General features: G+C 39.0%; 8 non-coding genes across 8 annotated transcripts; all 8 read right to left on the reverse strand.

Moving 5' to 3' along the window:
• Positions 1 to 1,401: 1,401 nt before the first annotated feature.
• On the reverse strand, positions 1,402 to 1,474 carry trnav-cac (transfer RNA valine (anticodon CAC)). The gene has a single exon. It is a non-coding gene; the product is annotated as a tRNA-Val (tRNA).
• A 1,466-nt stretch (positions 1,475 to 2,940) lies between these two features.
• On the reverse strand, positions 2,941 to 3,014 carry trnav-cac (transfer RNA valine (anticodon CAC)). The gene has a single exon. It is a non-coding gene; the product is annotated as a tRNA-Val (tRNA).
• A 2,760-nt stretch (positions 3,015 to 5,774) lies between these two features.
• On the reverse strand, positions 5,775 to 5,847 carry trnav-cac (transfer RNA valine (anticodon CAC)). Its single transcript has one exon. It is a non-coding gene; the product is annotated as a tRNA-Val (tRNA).
• Positions 5,848 to 6,730: 883 nt separating this feature from the next.
• trnav-aac (transfer RNA valine (anticodon AAC)) lies at positions 6,731 to 6,803 on the reverse strand. Its single transcript has one exon. It is a non-coding gene; the product is annotated as a tRNA-Val (tRNA).
• Positions 6,804 to 10,052: 3,249 nt separating this feature from the next.
• trnav-cac (transfer RNA valine (anticodon CAC)) lies at positions 10,053 to 10,125 on the reverse strand. Its single transcript has one exon. It is a non-coding gene; the product is annotated as a tRNA-Val (tRNA).
• Positions 10,126 to 11,577: 1,452 nt separating this feature from the next.
• trnav-cac (transfer RNA valine (anticodon CAC)) lies at positions 11,578 to 11,650 on the reverse strand. The gene has a single exon. It is a non-coding gene; the product is annotated as a tRNA-Val (tRNA).
• A 2,979-nt stretch (positions 11,651 to 14,629) lies between these two features.
• Positions 14,630 to 14,702, reverse strand: trnav-cac (transfer RNA valine (anticodon CAC)). The gene has a single exon. It is a non-coding gene; the product is annotated as a tRNA-Val (tRNA).
• A 6,738-nt stretch (positions 14,703 to 21,440) lies between these two features.
• On the reverse strand, positions 21,441 to 21,513 carry trnav-cac (transfer RNA valine (anticodon CAC)). Its single transcript has one exon. It is a non-coding gene; the product is annotated as a tRNA-Val (tRNA).
• Positions 21,514 to 23,007: the final 1,494 nt, after the last annotated feature.

The following is a 23,007-nucleotide window of genomic DNA, read 5'->3' on the forward strand; positions in this document are numbered from 1 at the left end:
CACATTTTTCCAGGGGAGATGAAGTTTATAAATTGACTGGCTGGGCCGTGGGACAGTGGATGTGCATTTATAAATCTAATGGAAACCGCTAACAGGCACTACACGCAGAATGCTGGGATGGTGGTGCTTCAACTCCCTGCTATTAACCAATTAGCATCCAGGATCCAAACAACCTGTTTAATAACATTGCATTGCCTCTGGTTATTGAAAGACATGTCTAAGACTGGTCTATTCATTGTATTCTGTAGGCCTATGTATTTGTTTCGTTTTTTTTCAGTTATCACTATCTGCCTCTGGTTATTGAAAGACATGTCTAAGACTGGTCTATTCATGTATTCTGCAGGCCTATGTATTTGTTTCGTTTTTTTCAGTTATGACCCTGTTTCTGTCATCACTATCTGTTTTGTTAAAATTTGTTTCCGCCGGTTTCGAACCGGGGACCTTTCGCGTGTGAGGCGAACGTGATAACCATTACACTACTGAAACTACAAGAAAAAGAGTGGAAGTCATGGCAAATGTTAGGAATCTAGGGACAATTCCTTCCACCTCATGGCTTAGTTTATGCACTGTCAACTGTGTAACCTATATAGACAGACAGGTGTGTGCCTTTTCAAATCATGACCAATCCATTGAATTTACCACAGGTGGACTCCAATCAAGTTGTAGAAACATCTCAGGATGATCAATGGAAACAGGATTGACCTGAGCTCAATTTCCAGCCTCATAGCAAAGGGTCTGAAAACGTATGTAAATAAGGTATTTTTTAAATCTTTTTTTATGAATTAAAAATGATATGTTATCGCTTGTCATTATGGGGTATTGTGTGTAGATAGATTTTATTTGACTTAATCCATTTTCAGAATTAAGGCTGTAACGTAACAAAATGTGGAAAAAGTAAGGGTCTGAATACTTTCCGAATGCACTGTAGCTATGCAGGCTAGCTACTTTCCTTTGCTAGCCAGCCAACTAAATCTATCACACAATCACATCAAGCAGCTGAAATGACAGAAAAACTGTCTGCACTTTTGTTTGTTTTACCTTGGATTATATTGCCATTTCTTTGGATATATCCATTATAATGACCCTGATAAATTAAGTTGCCTGGCTCAGAGAAGCTGTCATTTCTGGTCACATTCATACACATCGCACGGTGGAGGTCACCACAAAAAACGGCAACATTGATCCACAGGTCAGAGGACTGTCTAAGACTGGTCTTTTCATGTATTCTGTAGGCCAATGTATTTGTTTAGTTTTTTTTCAGTTATCCACTATCTGCCTCTGGTTATTGAAAGGACAGGTCTAAGACTGGTCTATTCATGTATTCTGCAGGCCTATGTATTTGTTTCGTTTTTTTCAGTTATGACCCTGTTTCTGTCATCACTATCTGTTTTGTTAAAAATTTGTTTCCGCCCGGTTTCGAACCAGGGACCTTTCGCGTGTGAGGCGAACGTGATAACCACTACACTACGGAAACTACAAGAAAAAGAGTGGAAGTCATGGAAAATGTTAGGAATGCCCACAAGTCTACCGCCCATAATATCCCAAATAGAGTACCACAGTAGGAGTCATAATACCCATAAGAACTAGCGGTTGAACAGGGAAATGGTTCCAATCGTTTTTCCACCATTCATATTCCCCACAGGGGATTTTAAAACAATTAAAAAAGGCCTGTGTTTCTTGTTGGCTTACCCTGGCATGGTAACCGTGTAATTCTCTCTAGGACAAGGTGACTTTTAGAAAAAATATTTGCCCTGTATTTACCCCCCAAAATGGAAATTCTAATTAACTGCTAATGTGGCTATCATAAAGAACTACAAATGTATTATTTTAAGTGTTCTAAAATCCCCTATGGGAAAAATGAATGGTGGAAAAATGGTTGGAACCATTTCCCTGTTTGACCGCTAGGTTTTATGGGTATTATGACACCTCCACTGTGGGGCTTTTCCCAGTTTTATTTGACAATTTGTATCATGTTAAATATTAGCCACTATCGGGAGCCACTGTCAGTAACAGCCACATACATTTATTTTGGGCATACTTTTCATTCCGTTGACCTTTCTTTAATCTGTCACATCCTTGTGAATTGTTCCTGAGGGTTGCTAGCATTAGTGAATCATATTAAGCTAAAGTATTGCAATAATTTGGGACATGTAGCCTATTTGAATTGACAAACCTCAACTGTTTCAAACCATATGCTAGCTAGGGTCATTGGGAAATATTGTCTAGACCAGTGATATTTAAAGTGGGGGTCGGGGGGACTGCAGTGGGGATATCTATATATTCATTATTTAGGAACAAAAAATTATGAGTACAGATTATTGTATGAGTCAATATAGAAACGTTTTTGAGAAAGTTAATTAGAAAAAAGTATTTGATTGGGTAATTGAAGGTTATTTGTTGATGTAAAAAAAAATGTAACGTACCGATTTAAAGTTGTATTTGGGGTGGGATCACAAGAAATGATTGCAAAAAAATGGGGACCCCAGAAATTCTGTAGGAAAAACCTGGTGTCCATGCTGAAAAGGTTTGAATACCATTGGTCTAGACACATTTTTCCAGGGGAGATGAAGTTATAAATTGACTGGCTGGGCCGTGGGACAGTGGATGCGCATTATAAAATCTAATGGAACCGCTACCAGGCACTACCCGCAGAATGCTGGATTGGTGGTGCCTTCAACTCCCTGCTATTAACCAATTAGCATCCAGGATCCAACAACCTGTTTTATAACATTGCATTGCCTCTGGTTATTGAAAGACATGTCTAAGACTGGTCTTTTCATGTATTCTGTAGGCCTATGTATTTGTATCGTTTTTTTTTCAGTTATCACTATCTGCCTCTGGTCTAAGATTGGTCTATTCATGTATCTGCAGGCCTATTATTTGTTTCGTTTTTTCAGTTATGACCCTGTTTCGGTCATCACTATCTGTTTTGTTAAAATTTGTTTCCGCCCGGTTTCGAACCAGGGACCCTTTCGCGTGTGAGGCGAACGTGATAACCACTACACTACAGAAACTACAAGAAAAAGAGCTGAAGTCATGGAAAATGTTAGGAATGCCCCAAAGTCTACCACCCATAATATCCCAAATAGAGTACCACAGTAGGAGTCATAATACCCATAAGAACTAGCGGTCGAACAGGGTAATGGTTCCAATCGTTTTTCCACCATTCATATTCCCCACAGGGGATTTTAAAAAACAATTAAAAAGGCCTGTGTTTCTTGTTGGCTTACCCTGGCATGGTAACCGTGTAATTCTCTCTAGGACAAGGTGACTTTTATAAAAAATATTCGCCTGTATTTACCCCCCCAAAATGTAATGCTAATTAACTGCTAATGTGGCGATAATAAAGAACTACAAATGTATTATTTAAGTGTTCTAAAATCCCCTATGGGAAAAATGAATGATGGAAAAATGGTTTGTAACCATTCCCTGTTGACCGCTGGTTTTATGGGTATTAGACACCTCCACTGTGGGGCTTTTCCCAGTTTTATTTGACAATTTGTATCATTTTAACTATTAGCCACTATGGGAGCCCACTGTTCAGTAAAACAGCACATAACATTATTTTGGCATACTTTCATCCGTTGACCCTTCTTTTAATCTGTCACATCCTGTGAATTGTTCCTGAGGGTTGCTAGCATTAGTGAATCATATTAAGCTAAAGTATTGCAATACTTTGGGACATGTAGCGTATTTGAATCATTATGGAACTCAGACCACACGTAGCAGGAATTTATTCAGAGCGCCCAAGCTAGCCACCCCAGCAGAGTGCGTTACGCGACTTAAAAGGGTAAGTCTGATAGCAAATACTGAGAAGTGCGTAGGAAAAGCATGAATTCCTAAATTGGGATCGAGCCCTAAGTGAATAGGCTTACTGTCTAATTTGTTAAAATGTGTTTCCGCCCGGTCTCGAACCGGGACCTTTCGCGTGTAGGCGAACGTGATAACCGCTACACTACAGAAACTGCATGAGTAGGATACTAAGGGTGTGACTTTGGCTGGGTGGGTGGGTGGGGCATTTATCGCTCTCAGAACCTAATGAAGTCAGAAATGACTTAGTCCATTAACTAAGCAATAAGGCTTGAGATCCCGGGAATTATCGTGTGAATAACTCCTGAATAAGGGCTGATTCACCGTAGGATGGTTTGGCTGAGCAGCCGGCTCTTGGAAGAGTCTTGGTGGTTCCAAACTTCTTCCTTTTAAGAATGATGGAAGCCACTGTGTTCTTGGGTACCTTCAATGCTGCAGAAATGTATCGGTACCCTTCCCCACGTCTGTGCCTCGACACAATGTCTCGGAGCTCTAGGGACAATTCCTTCCACCTCATGGCTTAGTTTATGCTCTGACATGCACTGTCAACTGTGGAACCTTATATAGACAGACAGTGTGTGCCTTTTCAAATCATGACCAATCCATTGAATTTACCACAGGTGGACTCCAATCAAGTTGTAGAAACATCTCAAGGATGATCAATGGAAACAGGATGGACCTGAGCTCAATTTCCAGCCTCATAGCAAAGGGTCTGAAAACGTATGTAAATAAGGTATTTTTTAAATCTTTTTTTATGAATTAAAAATGATATGTTATCGCTTTGTCATTATGGGGTATTGTGTGTAGATAGATTTTATTTGACTTAATCCATTTTCAGAATAAGGCTGTAACGTAACAAAATGTGGAAAAAAGTAAGGGGTCTGAATACTTTCCGAATGCACCGTAGCTATGCAGGCTAGCTACTTTTCCTTTGCTAGCCAGCCAACTAAATCTATCACACAATCAAGCAGCTGAAATGACAGAAAACTGTCTGCACTTTTGTTTGTTTTACCTTGGATTATATTGCCATTTCTTTGGATATATCCATTATAATGACCCTGATAAATTAATTTGCCTGGCTCAGAGAAGCTGTCATTCTGGTCACATTCATACACATCGCACGGTGGAGGTCACCAAAAAAACGGCAACATTGATCCACAGGTCGGAGAGGCAGACAGCAAGGTTTAGACAAACCTCAACTGTTTCAAACCATATGCTAGCCTAGGGGCATTGGGAAATATTGTCTAGACCAGTGATATTTAAAGTCGGGGTCGGGGGACTGCAGTGGGGATATATATATTCATTATTTAGGAACAAAAAATTATGAGTACAGATTATTGTATGAGACAATATAGAAACGTTTTTGAGAAAGTTAATTAGAAAAAAAGTATTTGATTGGGTAATTGAAGGTTATTTGTTGATGTAAAAAAAAATGTAACGTACCGATTTTAAAGTTGTATTTGGGGTGGGATCACAAGAAATGATTGCAAAAAAATGGGGACCCCAGAAATTCTTTAGGAAAAAATGGTGTCCCTGCTGAAAAGGTTTGAATACCATTGGTCTAGACACATTTTTCCAGGGGAGATGAAGTTTATAAATTGACTGGCTGGGCCGTGGGACAGTGGATGCGCATTTATAAATCTAATGGAACCGCTAACAGGCACTACCCGCAGAATGCTGGGATGGTGGTGCTTCAACTCCCTGCTATTAACCAATTAGCATCCAGGATCCAAACAACCTGTTTTATAACATTGCATTGCCTCTGGTTATTGAAAGACATGTCTAAGACTGGTCTATTCATGTATTCTGTAGGCCTATGTATTTGTTTCGTTTTTTTTCAGTTATCACTATCTGCCTCTGGTTAAGACATTGGTCTATTCATGTATTCTGCAGGCCTATGTATTTGTTTCGTTTTTTTCAGTTATGACCCTGTTTCTGTCATCACTATCTGTTTTGTTAAAATTTGTTTCCGCCCGGTTTCGAACCGGGGACCTTTCGCGTGTGACGCGAACGTGATAACCACTACACTACGGAAACTACAAGAAAAGAGTGGAAGTCATGGAAAATGTTAGGAATGCCCACAAGTCTACCGCCCATAATATCCCAAATAGAGTACCACAGTAGGAGTCATAATACCCATAAGAACTAGCGGTCGAACAGGGAAATGGTTCCAATCGTTTTTCCACCATTCATATTCCCCACAGGGGATTTTAAAAACAATTAAAAAAGGCCTGTGTTTCTTGTTGGCTTACCCTGGCATGGTAACCGTGTAATTCTCTCTAGGACAAGGTGACTTTTATAAAAAATATTCGCCTGTATTTACCCCCCCAAAATTAAATGCTAATTAACTGCTAATGTGGCTATCATAAAGAACTACAAATGTATTATTTTAAGTGTTTCTAAAATCCCCTATGGGAAAAATGAATGGTGGAAAAATGGTTGGAACCATTTCCCTGTTTGACCGCTAGGTTTTATGGGTATTATGACACCTCACTGTGGGGCTTTTCCCAGTTTTATTTGACAATTTGTATCATGTTAAATATTAGCCACTATCGGGAGCCACTGTCAGTAACAGCCACATACATTTATTTTGGCATACTTTCATTCCGTTGACCTTTCTTTAATCTGTCACATCCTTGTGAATTGTTCCTGAGGGTTGCTAGCATTAGTGAATCATATTAAGCTAAAGTATTGCAATAATTTGGGACATGTAGCCTATTTGAATCATTATGGAACTCAGACCACACGTAGCAGGAATTTATTCAGAGCGCCCAAGCTAGCCACCCCAGCAGAGTGCGTTACGCGACTTAAAAGGGTAAGTCTGAATAGCAAATACTGAGAAGTGCGTAGGAAAAGCATGAATTCCTAAATTGGGATCGAGCCCTAAGTGAATAGGCTTACTGTCTAATTTGTTAAAATGTGCTTCCGCCCGGTCTCGAACCGGGGACCTTTCGCGTGTTAGGCGAACGTGATAACCGCTACACTACGGAAACTGCATGAGTAGGATACTAAGGGTGTGACTTTGGCTGGGGGGGGGGCATTTATCGCTCTCAGAACCTAATGAAGTCAGAAATGACTTAGTCCATTAACTAAGCAATAAGGCTTGAGATCCCGGGAATTATCGTGTGAATAACTCCTGAATAAGGGCTGATTCACCGTAGGGATGGTTTGGCTGAGCAGCCGGCTCTTGGAAGAGTCTTGGTGGTTCCAAACTTCTTCCTTTTAAGAATGATGGAAGCCACTGTGTTCTTGGGTACCTTCAATGCTGCAGAAATGTATCGGTACCCTTCCCCACGTCTGTGCCTCGACACAATCCTGTCTCGGAGCTCTAGGGACAATTCCTTCCACCTCATGGCTTAGTTTATGCTCTGACATGCACTGTCAACTGTGGAACCTTATATAGACAGACAGGTGTGTGCCTTTTCAAATCATGACCAATCCATTGAATTTACCACAGGTGGACTCCAATCAAGTTGTAGAAACATCTCAAGGATGATCAATGGAAACAGGATGGACCTGAGCTCAATTTCCAGCCTCATAGCAAAGGGTCTGAAAACGTATGTAAATAAGGTATTTTTTAAATCTTTTTTATGAATTAAAAATGATATGTTATCGCTTTGTCATTATGGGGTATTGTGTGTAGATAGATTTTATTTGACTTAATCCATTTTCAGAATAAGGCTGTAACGTAACAAAATGTGGAAAAAAGTAAGGGGTCTGAATACTTTCCGAATGCACTGTAGCTATGCAGGCTAGCTACTTTTCCTTTGCTAGCCAGCCAACTAAATCTATCACACAATCACATCAAGCAGCTGAAATGACAGAAAACTGTCTGCACTTTTGTTTGTTTTACCTTGGATTATATTGCCATTTCTTTGGATATATCCATTATAATGACCCTGATAAATTAATTTGCCTGGCTCAGAGAAGCTGTCATTCTGGTCACATTCATACACATCGCACGGTGGAGGTCACCAAAAAAACGGCAACATTGATCCACAGGTCGGAGAGGCAGACAGCAAGGTTTAGACAAACCTCAACTGTTTCAAACCATATGCTAGCCTAGGGGCATTGGGAAATATTGTCTAGACCAGTGATATTTAAAGTCGGGGGTCGGGGGACTGCAGTGGGGATATATATATTCATTATTTAGGAACAAAAATTATGAGTACAGATTATTGTATGAGACAATATAGAAACGTTTTTGAGAAAGTTAATTAGAAAAAAAGTATTTGATTGGGTAATTGAAGGTTATTTGTTGATGTAAAAAAAAATGTAACGTACCGATTTTAAAGTTGTATTTGGGGTGGGATCACAAGAAATGATTGCAAAAAAATGGGGACCCCAGAAATTCTGTAGGAAAAAGGTGTCCCTGCTGAAAAGGTTTGAATACCATTGGTCTAGACACATTTTTCCAGGGGAGATGAAGTTTATAAATTGACTGGCTGGGCCGTGGGACAGTGGATGCGCATTTATAAATCTAATGGAACCGCTAACAGGCACTACCCGCAGAATGCTGGGATGGTGGTGCTTCAACTCCCTGCTATTAACCAATTAGCATCCAGGATCCAAACAACCTGTTTTATAACATTGCATTGCCTCTGGTTATTGAAAGACATGTCTAAGACTGGTCTATTCATGTATTCTGCAGGCCTATGTATTTGTTTTGTTTTTTCAGTTATGACCCTGTTTCTGTCATCACTATCTGTTTTGTTAAAATTTGTTTCCGCCGGTTTCGAACCGGGACTTCGCTTGAGGCGAACGTGATAACCACTACACTACGGAACTACAAGAAAAAGTGGAAGTCATGGAAATGTTAGGAATGCCCACAAGTCTACCGCCCATAATATCCCAAATAGAGTACCACAGTAGGAGTCATAATACCCATAAGAACTAGCGGTCGAACAGGGTAATGGTTCCAATCTTTTTCCACCATTCATATTCCCCACAGGGGATTTTAAAAACAATTAAAAAAGGCCTGTGTTTTTCTGTTGGCTTACCCTGGCATGGTAACCGTGTAATTCTCTCTAGGACAAGGTGACTTTTAGAAAAAATATTTGCCTGTATTTACCCCCCCAAAATGAAATTCTAATTAACTGCTAATGTGGCTATCATAAAGAACTACAAATGTATTATTTTAAGTGTTTCTAAAATCCCCTATGGGAAAAATGAATGGTGGAAAAATGGTTGGAACCATTTCCCTGTTTGACCGCTAGGTTTTATGGGTATTATGACACCTCCACTGTGGGGCTTTTCCCAGTTTTATTTGACAATTTGTATCATGTTAAATATTAGCCACTATCGGGAGCCACTGTCAGTAACAGCCACATTTATTTTGGCATACTTTCATTCCGTTGACCTTTCTTTAATCTGTCACATCCTTGTGAATTGTTCCTGAGGGTTGCTAGCATTAGTGAATCATTAAGCTAAAGTATTGCAATAATTTGGGACATGTAGCCTATTTGAATTGACAAACCTCAACTGTTTCAAACCATATGCTAGCCTAGGGTCATTGGGAAATATTGTCTAGACCAGTGATATTTAAAGTGGGGGTCGGGGGGACTGCAGTGGGGATATATATATTCATTATTTAGGAACAAAAAATTATGAGTACAGATTATTGTATGAGTCAATATAGAAACGTTTTTGAGAAAGTTAATTAGAAAAAAGTATTTGATTGGGTAATTGAAGGTTATTTGTTGATGTAAAAAAAAATGTAACGTACCGATTTTAAAGTTGTATTTGGGGTGGGATCACAAGAAATGATTGCAAAAAAATGGGGACCCCAGAAATTCTGTAGGAAAACATGGTGTCCCTGCTGAAAAGGTTTGAATACCATTGGTCTAGACACATTTTTCCAGGGGAGATGAATTTATAAATTGACTGGCTGGGCCGTGGGACAGTGGATGCATTTATAAATCTAATGGAACCGCTAACAGGCACTACCCGCAGAATGCTGGGATGGTGGTGCTTCAACTCCCTGCTATTAACCAATTAGCATCCAGGATCCAAACAACCTGTTTTATAACATTGCATTGCCTCTGGTTATTGAAAGACATGTCTAAGACTGGTCTTTTCATGTATTCTGTAGGCCTATGTATTTGTATCGTTTTTTTTCAGTTATCACTATCTGCCTCTGGTCTAAGATTGGTCTATTCATGTATTCTGCAGGCCTATTTATTTGTTTCGTTTTTTTCAGTTATGACCCTGTTTCGGTCATCACTATCTGTTTTGTTAAAATTTGTTTCCGCCCGGTTTCGAACCAGGGACCTTTCGCGTGTGAGGCGAACGTGATAACCACTACACTACAGAAACTACAAGAAAAAGAGTGAAGTCATGGAAAATGTTAGGAATGCCCACAAGTCTACCACCATAATATCCCAAAAGTACCACAGTAGGAGTCATAATACCCATAAGAACTAGCGGTCGAACAGGGTAATGGTTCCAATCGTTTTTCCACCATTCATATTCCCCACAGGGGATTTTAAAAACAATTAAAAAAGGCCTGTGTTTCTTGTTGGCTTACCCTGGCATGGTAACCGTGTAATTCTCTCTAGGACAAGGTGACTTTTATAAAAGATATTCGCCTGTATTTGCCCCCCCAAAATGAAATTCTAATTAACTGCTAATGTGGCTATCATAAAGAACTACAAATGTATTATTTTAAGTGTTTCTAAAATCCCCTATGGGAAAAATGAATGGTGGAAAATGGTTGGAACCATTTCCCTGTTTGACCGCTAGGTTTTATGGGTATTATGACACCTCCACTGTGGGGCTTTTCCCAGTTTTATTTGACAATTTGTATCATGTTAAATATTAGCCACTATCGGGAGCCACTGTCAGTAACAGCCACATACATTTATTTTGGCATACTTTCATTCCGTTGACCTTTCTTTAATCTGTCACATCCTTGTGATTGTTCCTGAGGGTTGCTAGCATTAGTGAATCATATTAAGCTAAAGTATTGCAATAATTTGGGACATGTAGCCTATTTGAATTGACAAACCTCAACTGTTTCAAACCATATGCTAGCCTAGGGTCATTGGGAAATATTGTCTAGACCAGTGATATTTAAAGTGGGGTCGGGGGACTGCAGTGGGGATATATATATTCATTATTTAGGAACAAAAAATTATGAGTACAGATTATTGTATGAGACAATAGAAACGTTTTTGAGAAAGTTAATTAGAAAAAAAGTATTTGATTGGGTAATTGAAGGTTATTTGTTGATGTAAAAAAAAATGTAACGTACCGATTTTAAAGTTGTATTTGGGGGGGATCACAAGAAATGATTGCAAAAAAATGGGGACCCCAGAAATTCTGTAGGAAATGGTGTCCCTGCTGAAAAGGTTTGAATACCATTGGTCTAGACACATTTTTCCAGGGGAGATGAAGTTTATAAATTGACTGGCTGGGCCGTGGGACAGTGGATGCGCATTTATAAATCTAATGGAACCGCTAACAGGCACTACCCGCAGAATGCTGGGATGGTGGTGCTTCAACTCCCTGCTATTAACCAATTAGCATCCAGGATCCAAACAACCTGTTTTATAACATTGCATTGCCTCTGGTTATTGAAAGACATGTCTAAGACTGGTCTTTTCATGTATTCTGTAGGCCTATGTATTTGTTCGTTTTTTTTCAGTTATCACTATCTGCCTCTGGTCTAAGATTGGTCTATTCATGTATTCTGCAGGCCTATTTATTTGTTTCGTTTTTTTCAGTTATGACCCTGTTTCGGTCATCACTATCTGTTTTGTTAAAATTTGTTTCCGCCCGGTTTCGAACCGGGGACCTTTCGCGTGTGAGGCGAACGTGATAACCACTACACTACAGAAACTACAAGAAAAAGAGTGGAAGTCATGGAAAATGTTAGGAATGCCCACAAGTCTACCACCCATAATATCCCAAATAGAGTACCACAGTAGGAGTCATAATACCCATAAGAACTAGCGGTCGAACAGGGTAATGGTTCCAATCGTTTTTCCACCATTCATATTCCCCACAGGGGATTTTAAAAACAATTAAAAAGGCCTGTGTTTCTTGTTGGCTTACCCTGGCATGGTAACCGTGTAATTCTCTCTAGGACAAGGTGACTTTTATAAAAAATTCGCCTGTATTTACCCCCCCAAAATGAAATGCTAATTAACTGCTAATGTGGCTATCATAAAGAACTACAAATGTATTATTTTAAGTGTTTCTAAAATCCCCTATGGGAAAAATGAATGGTGGAAAAATGGTTGGAACCATTTCCCTGTTTGACCGCTAGGTTTTATGGGTATTATGACACCTCCACTGTGGGGCTTTTCCCAGTTTTATTTGACAATTTGTATCATGTTAAATATTAGCCACTATCGGGAGCCACTGTCAGTAACAGCCACATACATTTATTTTGCATACTTTCATTCCGTTGACCTTTCTTTAATCTGTCACATCCTTGTGAATTGTTCCTGAGGGTTGCTAGCATTAGTGAATCATATTAAGCTAAAGTATTGCAATAATTTGGGACATGTAGCCTATTTGAATTGACAAACCTCAACTGTTTCAAACCATATGCTAGCCTAGGGTCATTGGGAAATATTGTCTAGACCAGTGATATTTAAAGTGGGTCGGGGGGACTGCAGTGGGGATATATATATTCATTATTTAGGAACAAAAAATTATGAGTACAGATTATTGTATGAGTCAATATAGAAACGTTTTTGAGAAAGTTAATTAGAAAAAAAGTATTTGATTGGGTAATTGAAGGTTATTTGTTGATGTAAAAAAAATGTAACGTACCGATTTTAAAGTTGTATTTGGGGTGGGATCACAAGAAATGATTGCAAAAAAATGGGGACCCCAGAAATTCTGTAGGAAAATGGTGTCCCTGCTGAAAAGGTTTGAATACCATTGGTCTAGACACATTTTTCCAGGGGAGATGAAGTTTATAAATTGACTGGCTGGGCCGTGGGACAGTGGATGCGCATTTATAAATCTAATGGAACCGCTAACAGGCACTACCCGCAGAATGCTGGGATGGTGGTGCTTCAACTCCCTGCTATTAACCAATTAGCATCCAGGATCCAAACAACCTGTTTTATAACATTGCATTGCCTCTGGTTATTGAAAGACATGTCTAAGACTGGTCTTTTCATGTATTCTGTAGGCCTATGTATTTGTTCGTTTTTTTTCAGTTATCACTATCTGCCTCTGGTCTAAGATTGGTCTATTCATGTATTCTGCAGGCCTATTATTTGTTTCGTTTTTTTCAGTTATGACCCTGTTTCGGTCATCACTATCTGTTTTGTTAAAATTTGTTCCGCCTTTCGAACCAGGGACCTTTCGCGTGTGAGGCGAACGTGATAACCACTACACTACAGAAACTACAAGAAAAAGAGTGAAGTCATGGAAAATGTTAGGAATGCCCACAAGTCTACCCCCATAATATCCCAAAAGAGTACCACAGTAGGAGTCATAATACCCATAAGAACTAGCGGTCGAACAGGGTAATGGTTCCAATCGTTTTTCCACCATTCATATTCCCCACAGGGGATTTTAAAAACAATTAAAAAAGGCCTGTGTTTCTTGTTGGCTTACCCTGGCATGGTAACCGTGTAATTCTCTCTAGGACAAGGTGACTTTTATAAAAAATATCGCCTGTATTTGCCCCCCCAAAATGAAATTAATTAACTGCTAATGTGGCTATCATAAAGAACTACAAATGTATTATTTTAAGTGTTTCTAAAATCCCCTATGGGAAAAATGAATGGTGGAAAAATGGTTGGAACCATTTCCCTGTTTGACCGCTAGGTTTTATGGGTATTATGACACCTCCACTGTGGGGCTTTTCCCAGTTTTATTTGACAATTTGTATCATGTTAAATATTAGCCACTATCGGGAGCCACTGTCAGTAACAGCCACATACATTTATTTTGGCATACTTTCATTCCGTTGACCTTTCTTTAATCTGTCACATCCTTGTGAATTGTTCCTGAGGGTTGCTAGCATTAGTGAATCATATTAAGCTAAAGTATTGCAATAATTTGGGACATGTAGCCTATTTGAATTGACAAACCTCAACTGTTTCAAACCATATGCTAGCCTAGGGTCATTGGGAAATATTGTCTAGACCAGTGATATTTAAAGTGGGGGTCGGGGGACTGCAGTGGGGATATATATTCATTATTTAGGAACAAAAATTATGAGTACAGATTATTGTATGAGTCAATATAGAAACGTTTTTGAGAAAGTTAATTAGAAAAAAAGTATTTGATTGGGTAATTGAAGGTTATTTGTTGATGTAAAAAAAATGTAACGTACCGATTTTAAAGTTGTATTTGGGGTGGGATCACAAGAAATGATTGCAAAAAAATGGGGACCCCAGAATTCTGTAGGAAAACATGGTGTCCCTGCTGAAAGGTTTGAATACCATTGGTCTAGACACATTTTTCCAGGGGAGATGAAGTTTTATAAATTGACTGGCTGGGCCGTGGGACAGTGGATGCGCATTTATAAATCTAATGAACCGCTAACAGGCACTACCCGCAGAATGCTGGGATGGTGGTGCTTCAACTCCCTGCTATTAACCAATTAGCATCCAGGATCCAAACAACCTGTTTTATAACATTGCATTGCCTCTGGTTATTGAAAGACATGTCTAAGACTGGTCTTTTCATGTATTCTGTAGGCCTATGTATTTGTATCGTTTTTTTTCAGTTATCACTATCTGCCTCTGGTCTAAGATTGGTCTATTCATGTATTCTGCAGGCCTATTATTTGTTTCGTTTTTTTCAGTTATGACCCTGTTTCGGTCATCACTATCTGTTTTGTTAAATTTGTTTCCACCCGGTTTCGAACCGGGGACCTTTCGCGTGTGAGGCGAACGTGATAACCACTACACTACAGAAACTACAAGAAAAAAGAGCTGAAGTCATGGAAAATGTTAGGAATGCCCACAAGTCTACCACCCATAATATCCCAAATAGAGTACCACAGTAGGAGTCATAATACCCATAAGAACTAGCGGTCGAACAGGGTAATGGTTCCAATCGTTTTTCCACCATTCATATTCCCCACAGGGGATTTTAAAAACAATTAAAAAAGGCCTGTGTTTCTTGTTGGCTTACCCTGGCATGGTAACCGTGTAATTCTCTCTAGGACAAGGTGACTTTTATAAAAAATATTCGCCTGTATTTACCCCCCCAAAATGAAATGCTAATTAACTGCTAATGTGGCTATCATAAAGAACTACAAATGTATTATTTTAAGTGTTTCTAAAATCCCCTATGGGAAAAATGAATGGTGGAAAAATGGTTGGAACCATTTCCCTGTTTGACCGCTAGGTTTTATGGGTATTATGACACCTCCACTGTGGGGCTTTTCCCAGTTTTATTTGACAATTTGTATCATGTTAAATATTAGCCACTATCGGGAGCCACTGTCAGTAACAGCCACATACATTTATTTTGGCATACTTTCATTCCGTGACCTTTCTTTAATCTGTCACATCCTTGTGAATTGTTCCTGAGGGTTGCTAGCATTAGTGAATCATATTAAGCTAAAGTATTGCAATAATTTGGGACATGTAGCCTATTTGAATTGACAAACCTCAACTGTTTCAAACCATATGCTAGCCTAGGGGCATTGGGAAATATTGTCTAGACCAGTGATATTTAAAGTCGGGGTCGGGGGGACTGCAGTGGGGATATATATATTCATTATTTAGGAACAAAAAATTATGAGTACAGATTATTGTATGAGACAATATAGAAACGTTTTTGAGAAAGTTAATTAGAAAAAAAAGTATTTGATTGGGTAATTGAAGGTTATTTGTTGATGTAAAAAAAAATGTAACGTACCGATTTTAAAGTTGTATTTGGGGTGGGATCACAAGAAATGATTGCAAAAAAATGGGGACCCCAGAATTCTGTAGGAAAACATGGTGTCCCTGCTGAAAAGGTTTGAATACCATTGGTCTAGACACATTTTTCCAGGGGAGATGAAGTTTATAAATTGACTGACTGGGCCGTGGGATAGTGGATGCGCATTTATAAATCTAATGGAACCGCTAACAGGCACTACCCGCAGAATGCTGGGATGGTGGTGCTTCAACTCCCTGCTATTAACCAATTAGCATCCAGGATCCAAACAACCTGTTTTATAACATTGCATTGCCTCTGGTTATTGAAAGACATGTCTAAGACTGGTCTTTTCATGTATTCTGTAGGCCTATGTATTTGTTTTCGTTTTTTTTCAGTTATCACTATCTGCCTCTGGTCTAAGATTGGTCTATTCATGTATTCTGCAGGCCTATTTATTGTTTCGTTTTTTCAGTTATGACCCTGTTTCGGTCATCACTATCTGTTTTGTTAAAATTGTTTCCGCCAGGTTTCGAACCAGGGACCTTTCGCGTGTGAGGCGAACGTGATAACCACTACCTACAGAAACTACAGGAAAAAGTGGAAGTCATGGAAAATGTTAGGAATGCCCACAAGTCTACCACCCATAATATCCCAAAAAGAGTACCACAGTAGGAGTCATAATACCCATAAGAACTAGCGGTCGAACAGGGTAATGGTTCCAATCGTTTTTCCACCATTCATATTCCCCACAGGGGATTTTAAAAACAATTAAAAAGGCCTGTGTTTCTTGTTGGCTTACCCTGGCATGGTACCGTGTAATTCTCTAGGACAAGGTGACTTTATAGAAGATATTCGCCTGTATTTGCCCCCCAAAATGAAATTCTAATTAACTGCTAATGTGGCTATCATAAGAACTACAAATGTATTATTTTAAGTGTTTCTAAAATCCCCTATGGGAAAAATGAATGGTGGAAAAATGGTTGGAACCATTTCCCTGTTTGACCGCTAGGTTTTATGGGTATTATGACACCTCCACTGTGGGGCTTTCCCAGTTTTATTTGACAATTTGTATCATGTTAAATATTAGCCACTATCGGGAGCCACTGTCAGTAACAGCCACATACATTTATTTTGGCATACTTTCATTCCGTTGACCTTTCTTTAATCTGTCACATCCTTGTGAATTGTTCCTGAGGGTTGCTAGCATTAGTGAATCATATTAAGCTAAAGTATTGCAATAATTTGGGACATGTAGCCTATTTGAATTGACAAACCTCAACTGTTTCAAACCATATGCTAGCCTAGGGTCATTGGGAAATATTGTCTAGACCAGTGATATTTAAAGTGGGGGTCGGGGGGACTGCAGTGGGGATATATATATTCATTATTTAGGAACAAAAATTATGAGTACAGATTATGTATGAGACAATATAGAAACCTTTTTTGAGAAAGTTAATTAGAAAAAAAGTATTTTATTGGGTATTGAAGGCTATTTGTTGATGTAAAAAAAAATGTAACGTACCGATTTTAAAGTTGTATTTGGGGTGGGATCACAAATGATTGCAAAAAATTGGGGCCCAGATATTCTGTAGGAAAAAATGGTGTCCCTGCTGAAAAGGTTTGAATACCATTGGTCTAGACACATTTTTCCAGGGAGATGAAGTTTATAATTGACTGGGCTGGCCGTGGGACAGTGGATGCGCATTTATAAATCTAATGGAACCGCTAACAGGCACTACCCGCAAATGCTGGGATGGTGGTGCTTCAACTCCCTGCTATTAACCAATTAGCATCCAGGATCCAAACAACCTGTTTTATAACATTGCATTACCTCTGGTTATTGAAAGACATGTCTAAGACTGGTCTATTCATGTATTCTGCAGGCCTATGTATTTGTTTCGTTTTTTTCAGTTATGATCCTGTTTCTGTCATCACTATCTGTTTTGTTAAAAAAAAATGCGCTCGGTTTCTAACCGGGGACCTTTCGCGTGTGAGGCGAACGTGATAACCACTACACTACGGAAACTACAAAAAAAGAGTGGAAGTCATGGAAAATGTTAGGATGCCCACAAGTCTACCGCCCATAATATCCCAAATAGAGTACCACAGTAGGAGTCATAATACCCATAAGAACTAGCGGTCGAACAGGGAAATGGTTCCAATCGTTTTCCACCATTCATATTCCCCACAGGGGATTTTAAAACAATTAAAAAAGGCCTGTGTTTCTTGTTGGCTTACCCTGGCATGGTAACCGTGTATTTCTCTCTAGGACAAGGTGACTTTTATAAAAATATTCGCCTGTATTTACCCCCCCCCAAAATTAATGCTAATTAACTGCTAATGTGGCTATCATAAAGAACTACAAATGTATTTTTTAAGTGTTTCTAAAATCCCCTATGGGAAAAATGAATGGTGGAAAAATGGTTGGAACCATTTCCCTGTTTGACCGCTAGGTTTTATGGGTATTATGACACCTCCACTGTGGGGCTTTTCCCAGTTTTATTTGACAATTTGTATCATTTTAAATATTAGCCACTATTGGGAGCCACTGTCAGTAACAGCCACATACATTTATTTTGGCATACTTTCATTCCGTTGACCTTTCTTTAATCTGTCACATCCTTGTGAATTGTTCCTGAGGTTGCTAGCATTAGTGAATCATATTAAGCTAAAGTATTGCAATAATTTGGGACATGTGCCTATTGAATCATTATGGAACTCAGACCACACGTAGCAGGAATTTATTCAGAGCGCCCAAGCTAGCCACCCCAGCAGAGTGCGTTACGCGACTTAAAAGGGTAAGTCTGAATAGCAAATACTGAGAAGTGCGTAGGAAAAGCATGAATTCCTAAATTGGGATCGAGCCCTAAGTGAATAGGCTTACTGTCTAATTTGTTCAAATGTTTTTCCGCCCGGTCTCGAACCTGGGACCTTTCACGTGTTAGGCGAACGTGATAACCGCTACACTACAGAAACTGCATGAGTAGGATACTAAGGGTGTGACTTTGGCTGGGTGGGTGGCTGGGTGGGTGGGGCATTTATCGCTCTCAGAACCTAATGAAGTCAGAAATGACTTAGTCCATTAACTAAGCAATAAGGCTTGAGATCCCGGGAATTATCGTGTGAATAACTCCTGAATAAGGGCTGATTCACCGTAGGGATGGTTTGGCTGAGCAGCCTGCTCTTGGAAGAGTCTTGGTGGTTCCAAACTTCTTCCTTTTAAGAATGATGGAAGCCACTGTGTTCTTGGGTACCTTCAATGCTGCAGAAATGTATCGGTACCCTTCCCCACGTCTGTGCCTCGACACAATCCTGTCTCGGAGCTCTAGGGACAATTCCTTCCACCTCATGGCTTAGTTTATGCACTGTCAACTGTGGAACCTTATATAGACAGACAGGTGTGTGCCTTTTCAAATCATGACCAATCCATTGACTTTACCACAGGTGGACTCCAATCAAGTTGTAGAAACATCTCAAGGATGATCAATGGAAACAGGATGGACCTGAGCTCAATTTCCAGGCTCATAGCAAAGGGTTCTGAAAACGTATGTAAATAAGGTATTTTTAAAATCTTTTTTTATGAATTAAAATGATATGTTATCGCTTTGTCATTATGGGGTATTGTGTGTAGATAGATTTTATTTGACTTAATCCATTTTCAGAATAAGGCTGTAACGTAACAAAATGTGGAAAAAAGTAAGGGGTCTGAATACTTTCCGAATGTGTTACGCCCCTGAAAAAGGGGAGAAATAATCACGAGAGTGATACGGTATTGTTTCCTCAACGAGAACTTTTACTGTAATCATTTTACCAAAGTAACACATTTTACACAAGTACACATTTACAAAACAACAGATCTACAGGAAAGAGCTAGTGTGTAGGGTACAAGGCTTATTCAAGTCACAACATACTTACTCTGTAATTCACTGAAACATACACTCATTTCAATATAACTGTCAAGCACAAAGCTTTAACTCAGTAAACCATAACTCAATTTCTCAACAGTCAATAAAGTGTTTGAAAAACCCTTACACAAATAACACCACAACATATCTTATTATAGCACGCACATGTTCATTCACATGTTCATTCACGATCGACATAAAATGCAGCTACTCTCAGTACGAAGCTAGCCTTAGCTGCAACCGAGCAGGGCTCATATTACTCTGCAAACGTAACTCTAACTTTCTCAAGATGTTACCAAGACACACCTTAAACACTCTTGACATGTTAGCGAATTATTACATTTAAATGACTCAGTTTTATCATCAATATCGTACCTGAAAAAGGGGAGAAATAATCACGAGAGTGATACGGTATTGTTTCCTCAACGAGAACTTTACTGTAATGAGGAAAAGACCGCGATTTCCCCGCGAACTTGAGTGGAGACCAGAGCAATCGGTCTCAGACTCATGGATTAAAGAGCATTTAGTAGATCACAGATTAACACTTTTCCCCTTAAATTAGGCACCACCAAATAAAGTAATCAATATAACGTTTACACATTCCTTTTACAATTCTTACCTTTTGTACACTTGATGGATTTTAACTTTAACACAATTAAATGAATGTTATCAATCTCTATCAACTAATACATAATGCATGATCTTTTTAACCTTAGATGTTTTAAGATCCTCACATACTATGAACTTACTAATACTTTTTAATGTATAACAGGCTATTAGTATTTCCTTTAACCTGTCACAAATGCACTGTAGCTATGCAGGCTAGCTACTTTTCCTTTGCTAGCCAGCCAACTAAGTCTATCACACATCACATCAAGCAGCTGAAATGACAGAAAACTGTCTGCACTTTTGTTTGTTTTACCTTGGATTATATTGCCATTTCTTTGGATATATCCATTATAATGACCCTGATAAATTTATTTGCCTGGCTCAGAGAAGCTGTCATTCTGGTCACATTCATACACATCGCACGGTGGAGGTCACCAAAAAAACGGCAACATTGATCCACAGGTCGGAGAGGCAGACAGCAAGGTTTAGACAAACCTCAACTGTTTCAAACCATATGCTAGCCTAGGGGCATTGGGAAATATTGTCTAGACCAGTGATATTTAAAGTCGGGGTCGGAGGGACTGCAGTGGGGATATATTCATTATTTAGGAACAAAAAATTATGAGTACAGATTATTGTATGAGACAATATAGAAACGTTTTAGAGAAAGTTAATTAAAAAAAAGTATTTGATTGGGTAATTGAAGGTTATTTGTTGATGTAAAAAAAAATGTAACGTACCGATTTTAAAGTTGTATTTGGGGTGGGATCACAAGAAATGATTGCAAAAAATGGGGACCCCAGAAATTCTGTAGGAAAACATGGTGTCCCTGCTGAAAAGGTTTGAATACCATTGGTCTAGACACATTTTTCCAGGGGAGATGAAGTTTATAAATTGACTGGCTGGGCCGTGGGACAGTGGATGTGCATTTATAAATCTAATGGAACCGCTAACAGGCACTACACGCAGAATGCTGGGATGGTGGTGCTTCAACTCCCTGCTATTAACCAATTAGCATCCAGGATCCAAACAACCTGTTTAATAACATTGCATTGCCTCTGGTTATTGAAAGACATGTCTAAGACTGGTCTATTCATGTATTCTGTAGGCCTATGTATTTGTTCGTTTTTTTTCAGTTATCACTATCTGCCTCTGGTTATTGAAAGACATGTCTAAGACTGGTCTATTCATGTATTCTGCAGGCCTATGTATTTGTTTCGTTTTTTTCAGTTATGACCCTGTTCTGTCATCACTATCTGTTTTGTTAAAATTTGTTTCCGCCCGGTTTCGAACCGGGGACCTTTCGCGTGTGAGGCGAACGTGATAACCATTACACTACTGAAACTACAAGAAAAAGAGTGGAAGTCATGGCAAATGTTAGGAATCTAGGGACAATTCCTTCCACCTCATGGCTTAGTTTATGCACTGTCAACTGTGTAACCTTATATAGACAGACAGGTGTGTGCCTTTTCAAATCATGACCAATCCATTGAATTTACCACAGGTGGACTCCAATCAAGTTGTAGAAACATCTCAAGGATGATCAATGGAAACAGGATTGACCTGAGCTCAATTTCCAGCCTCATAGCAAAGGGTCTGAAAACGTATTAATAAGGTATTTTTTAAATCTTTTTTTTATGAATTAAAAATGATATGTTATCGCTTGTCATTATGGGGTATTGTGTGTAGATAGATTTTATTTGACTTAATCCATTTTCAGAATAAGGCTGTAACGTAACAAAATGTGGAAAAAGTAAGGGGTCTGAATACTTTCCGAATGCACTGTAGCTATGCAGGCTAGCTACTTTTCCTTTGCTAGCCAGCCAACTAAATCTATCACACAATCACATCAAGCAGCTGAAATGACAGAAAACTGTCTGCACTTTTGTTTGTTTTACCTTGGATTATATTGCCATTTCTTTGGATATATCCATTATAATGACCCTGATAAATTATTTGCCTGGCTCAGAGAAGCTGTCATTCTGGTCACATTCATCACATCGCACGGTGGAGGTCACCCAAAAAACGGCAACATTGATCCACAGGTCAGAGAGACATGTCTAAGACTGGTCTTTTCATGTATTCTGTAGGCCAATGTATTGTGTTAGTTTTTTTTCAGTTATCACTATCTGCCTCTGGTTATTGAAAGACAGGTCTAAGACTGGTCTATTCATGTATTCTGCAGGCCTATGTATTTGTTTCGTTTTTTTTCAGTTTGACCCTGTTTCTGTCATCACTATCTGTTTTGTTAAAATTTTTTTCCGCCGGGTTTTCGAACCAGGGACCTTTCGCGTGTGAGGCGAACGTGATAACCACTACACTACGGAAACTACAAGAAAAAGAGTGGAAGTCATGGAAAATGTTAGGAATGCCCACAAGTCTACCGCCCATATTCCCAAATAGAGTACCACGTAGGAGTCATAATACCCATAAGAACTAGCGGTTGAACAGGGAAATGGTTCCAATCGTTTTTCCACCATTCATATTCCCCACAGGGATTTTAAAAACAATTAAAAAGGCCTGTGTTTCTTGTTGGCTTACCCTGGCATGGTAACCGTGTAATTCTCTCTAGGACAAGGTGACTTTTAGAAAAAATATTTGCCTGTATTTACCCCCCCAAAATGAAATTCTAATTAACTGCTAATGTGGCTATCATAAGAACTACAAATATTATTTTAAGTGTTTCTAAAATCCCCTATGGGAAAAATGAATGGTGGAAAAATGGTTGGAACCATTTCCCTGTTTGACCGCTAGTTTTATGGGTATTATGACACCTCCACTGTGGGGCTTTTCCCAGTTTTTATTTGACAATTTGTATCATGTTAAATATTAGCCACTA

The sequence above is a fragment of the Salmo trutta genome, chromosome 21 (genome assembly GCF_901001165.1).
Source record: "Salmo trutta chromosome 21, fSalTru1.1, whole genome shotgun sequence".
In the NCBI taxonomy this organism is placed as follows: Eukaryota; Metazoa; Chordata; class Actinopteri; order Salmoniformes; family Salmonidae; genus Salmo; species Salmo trutta.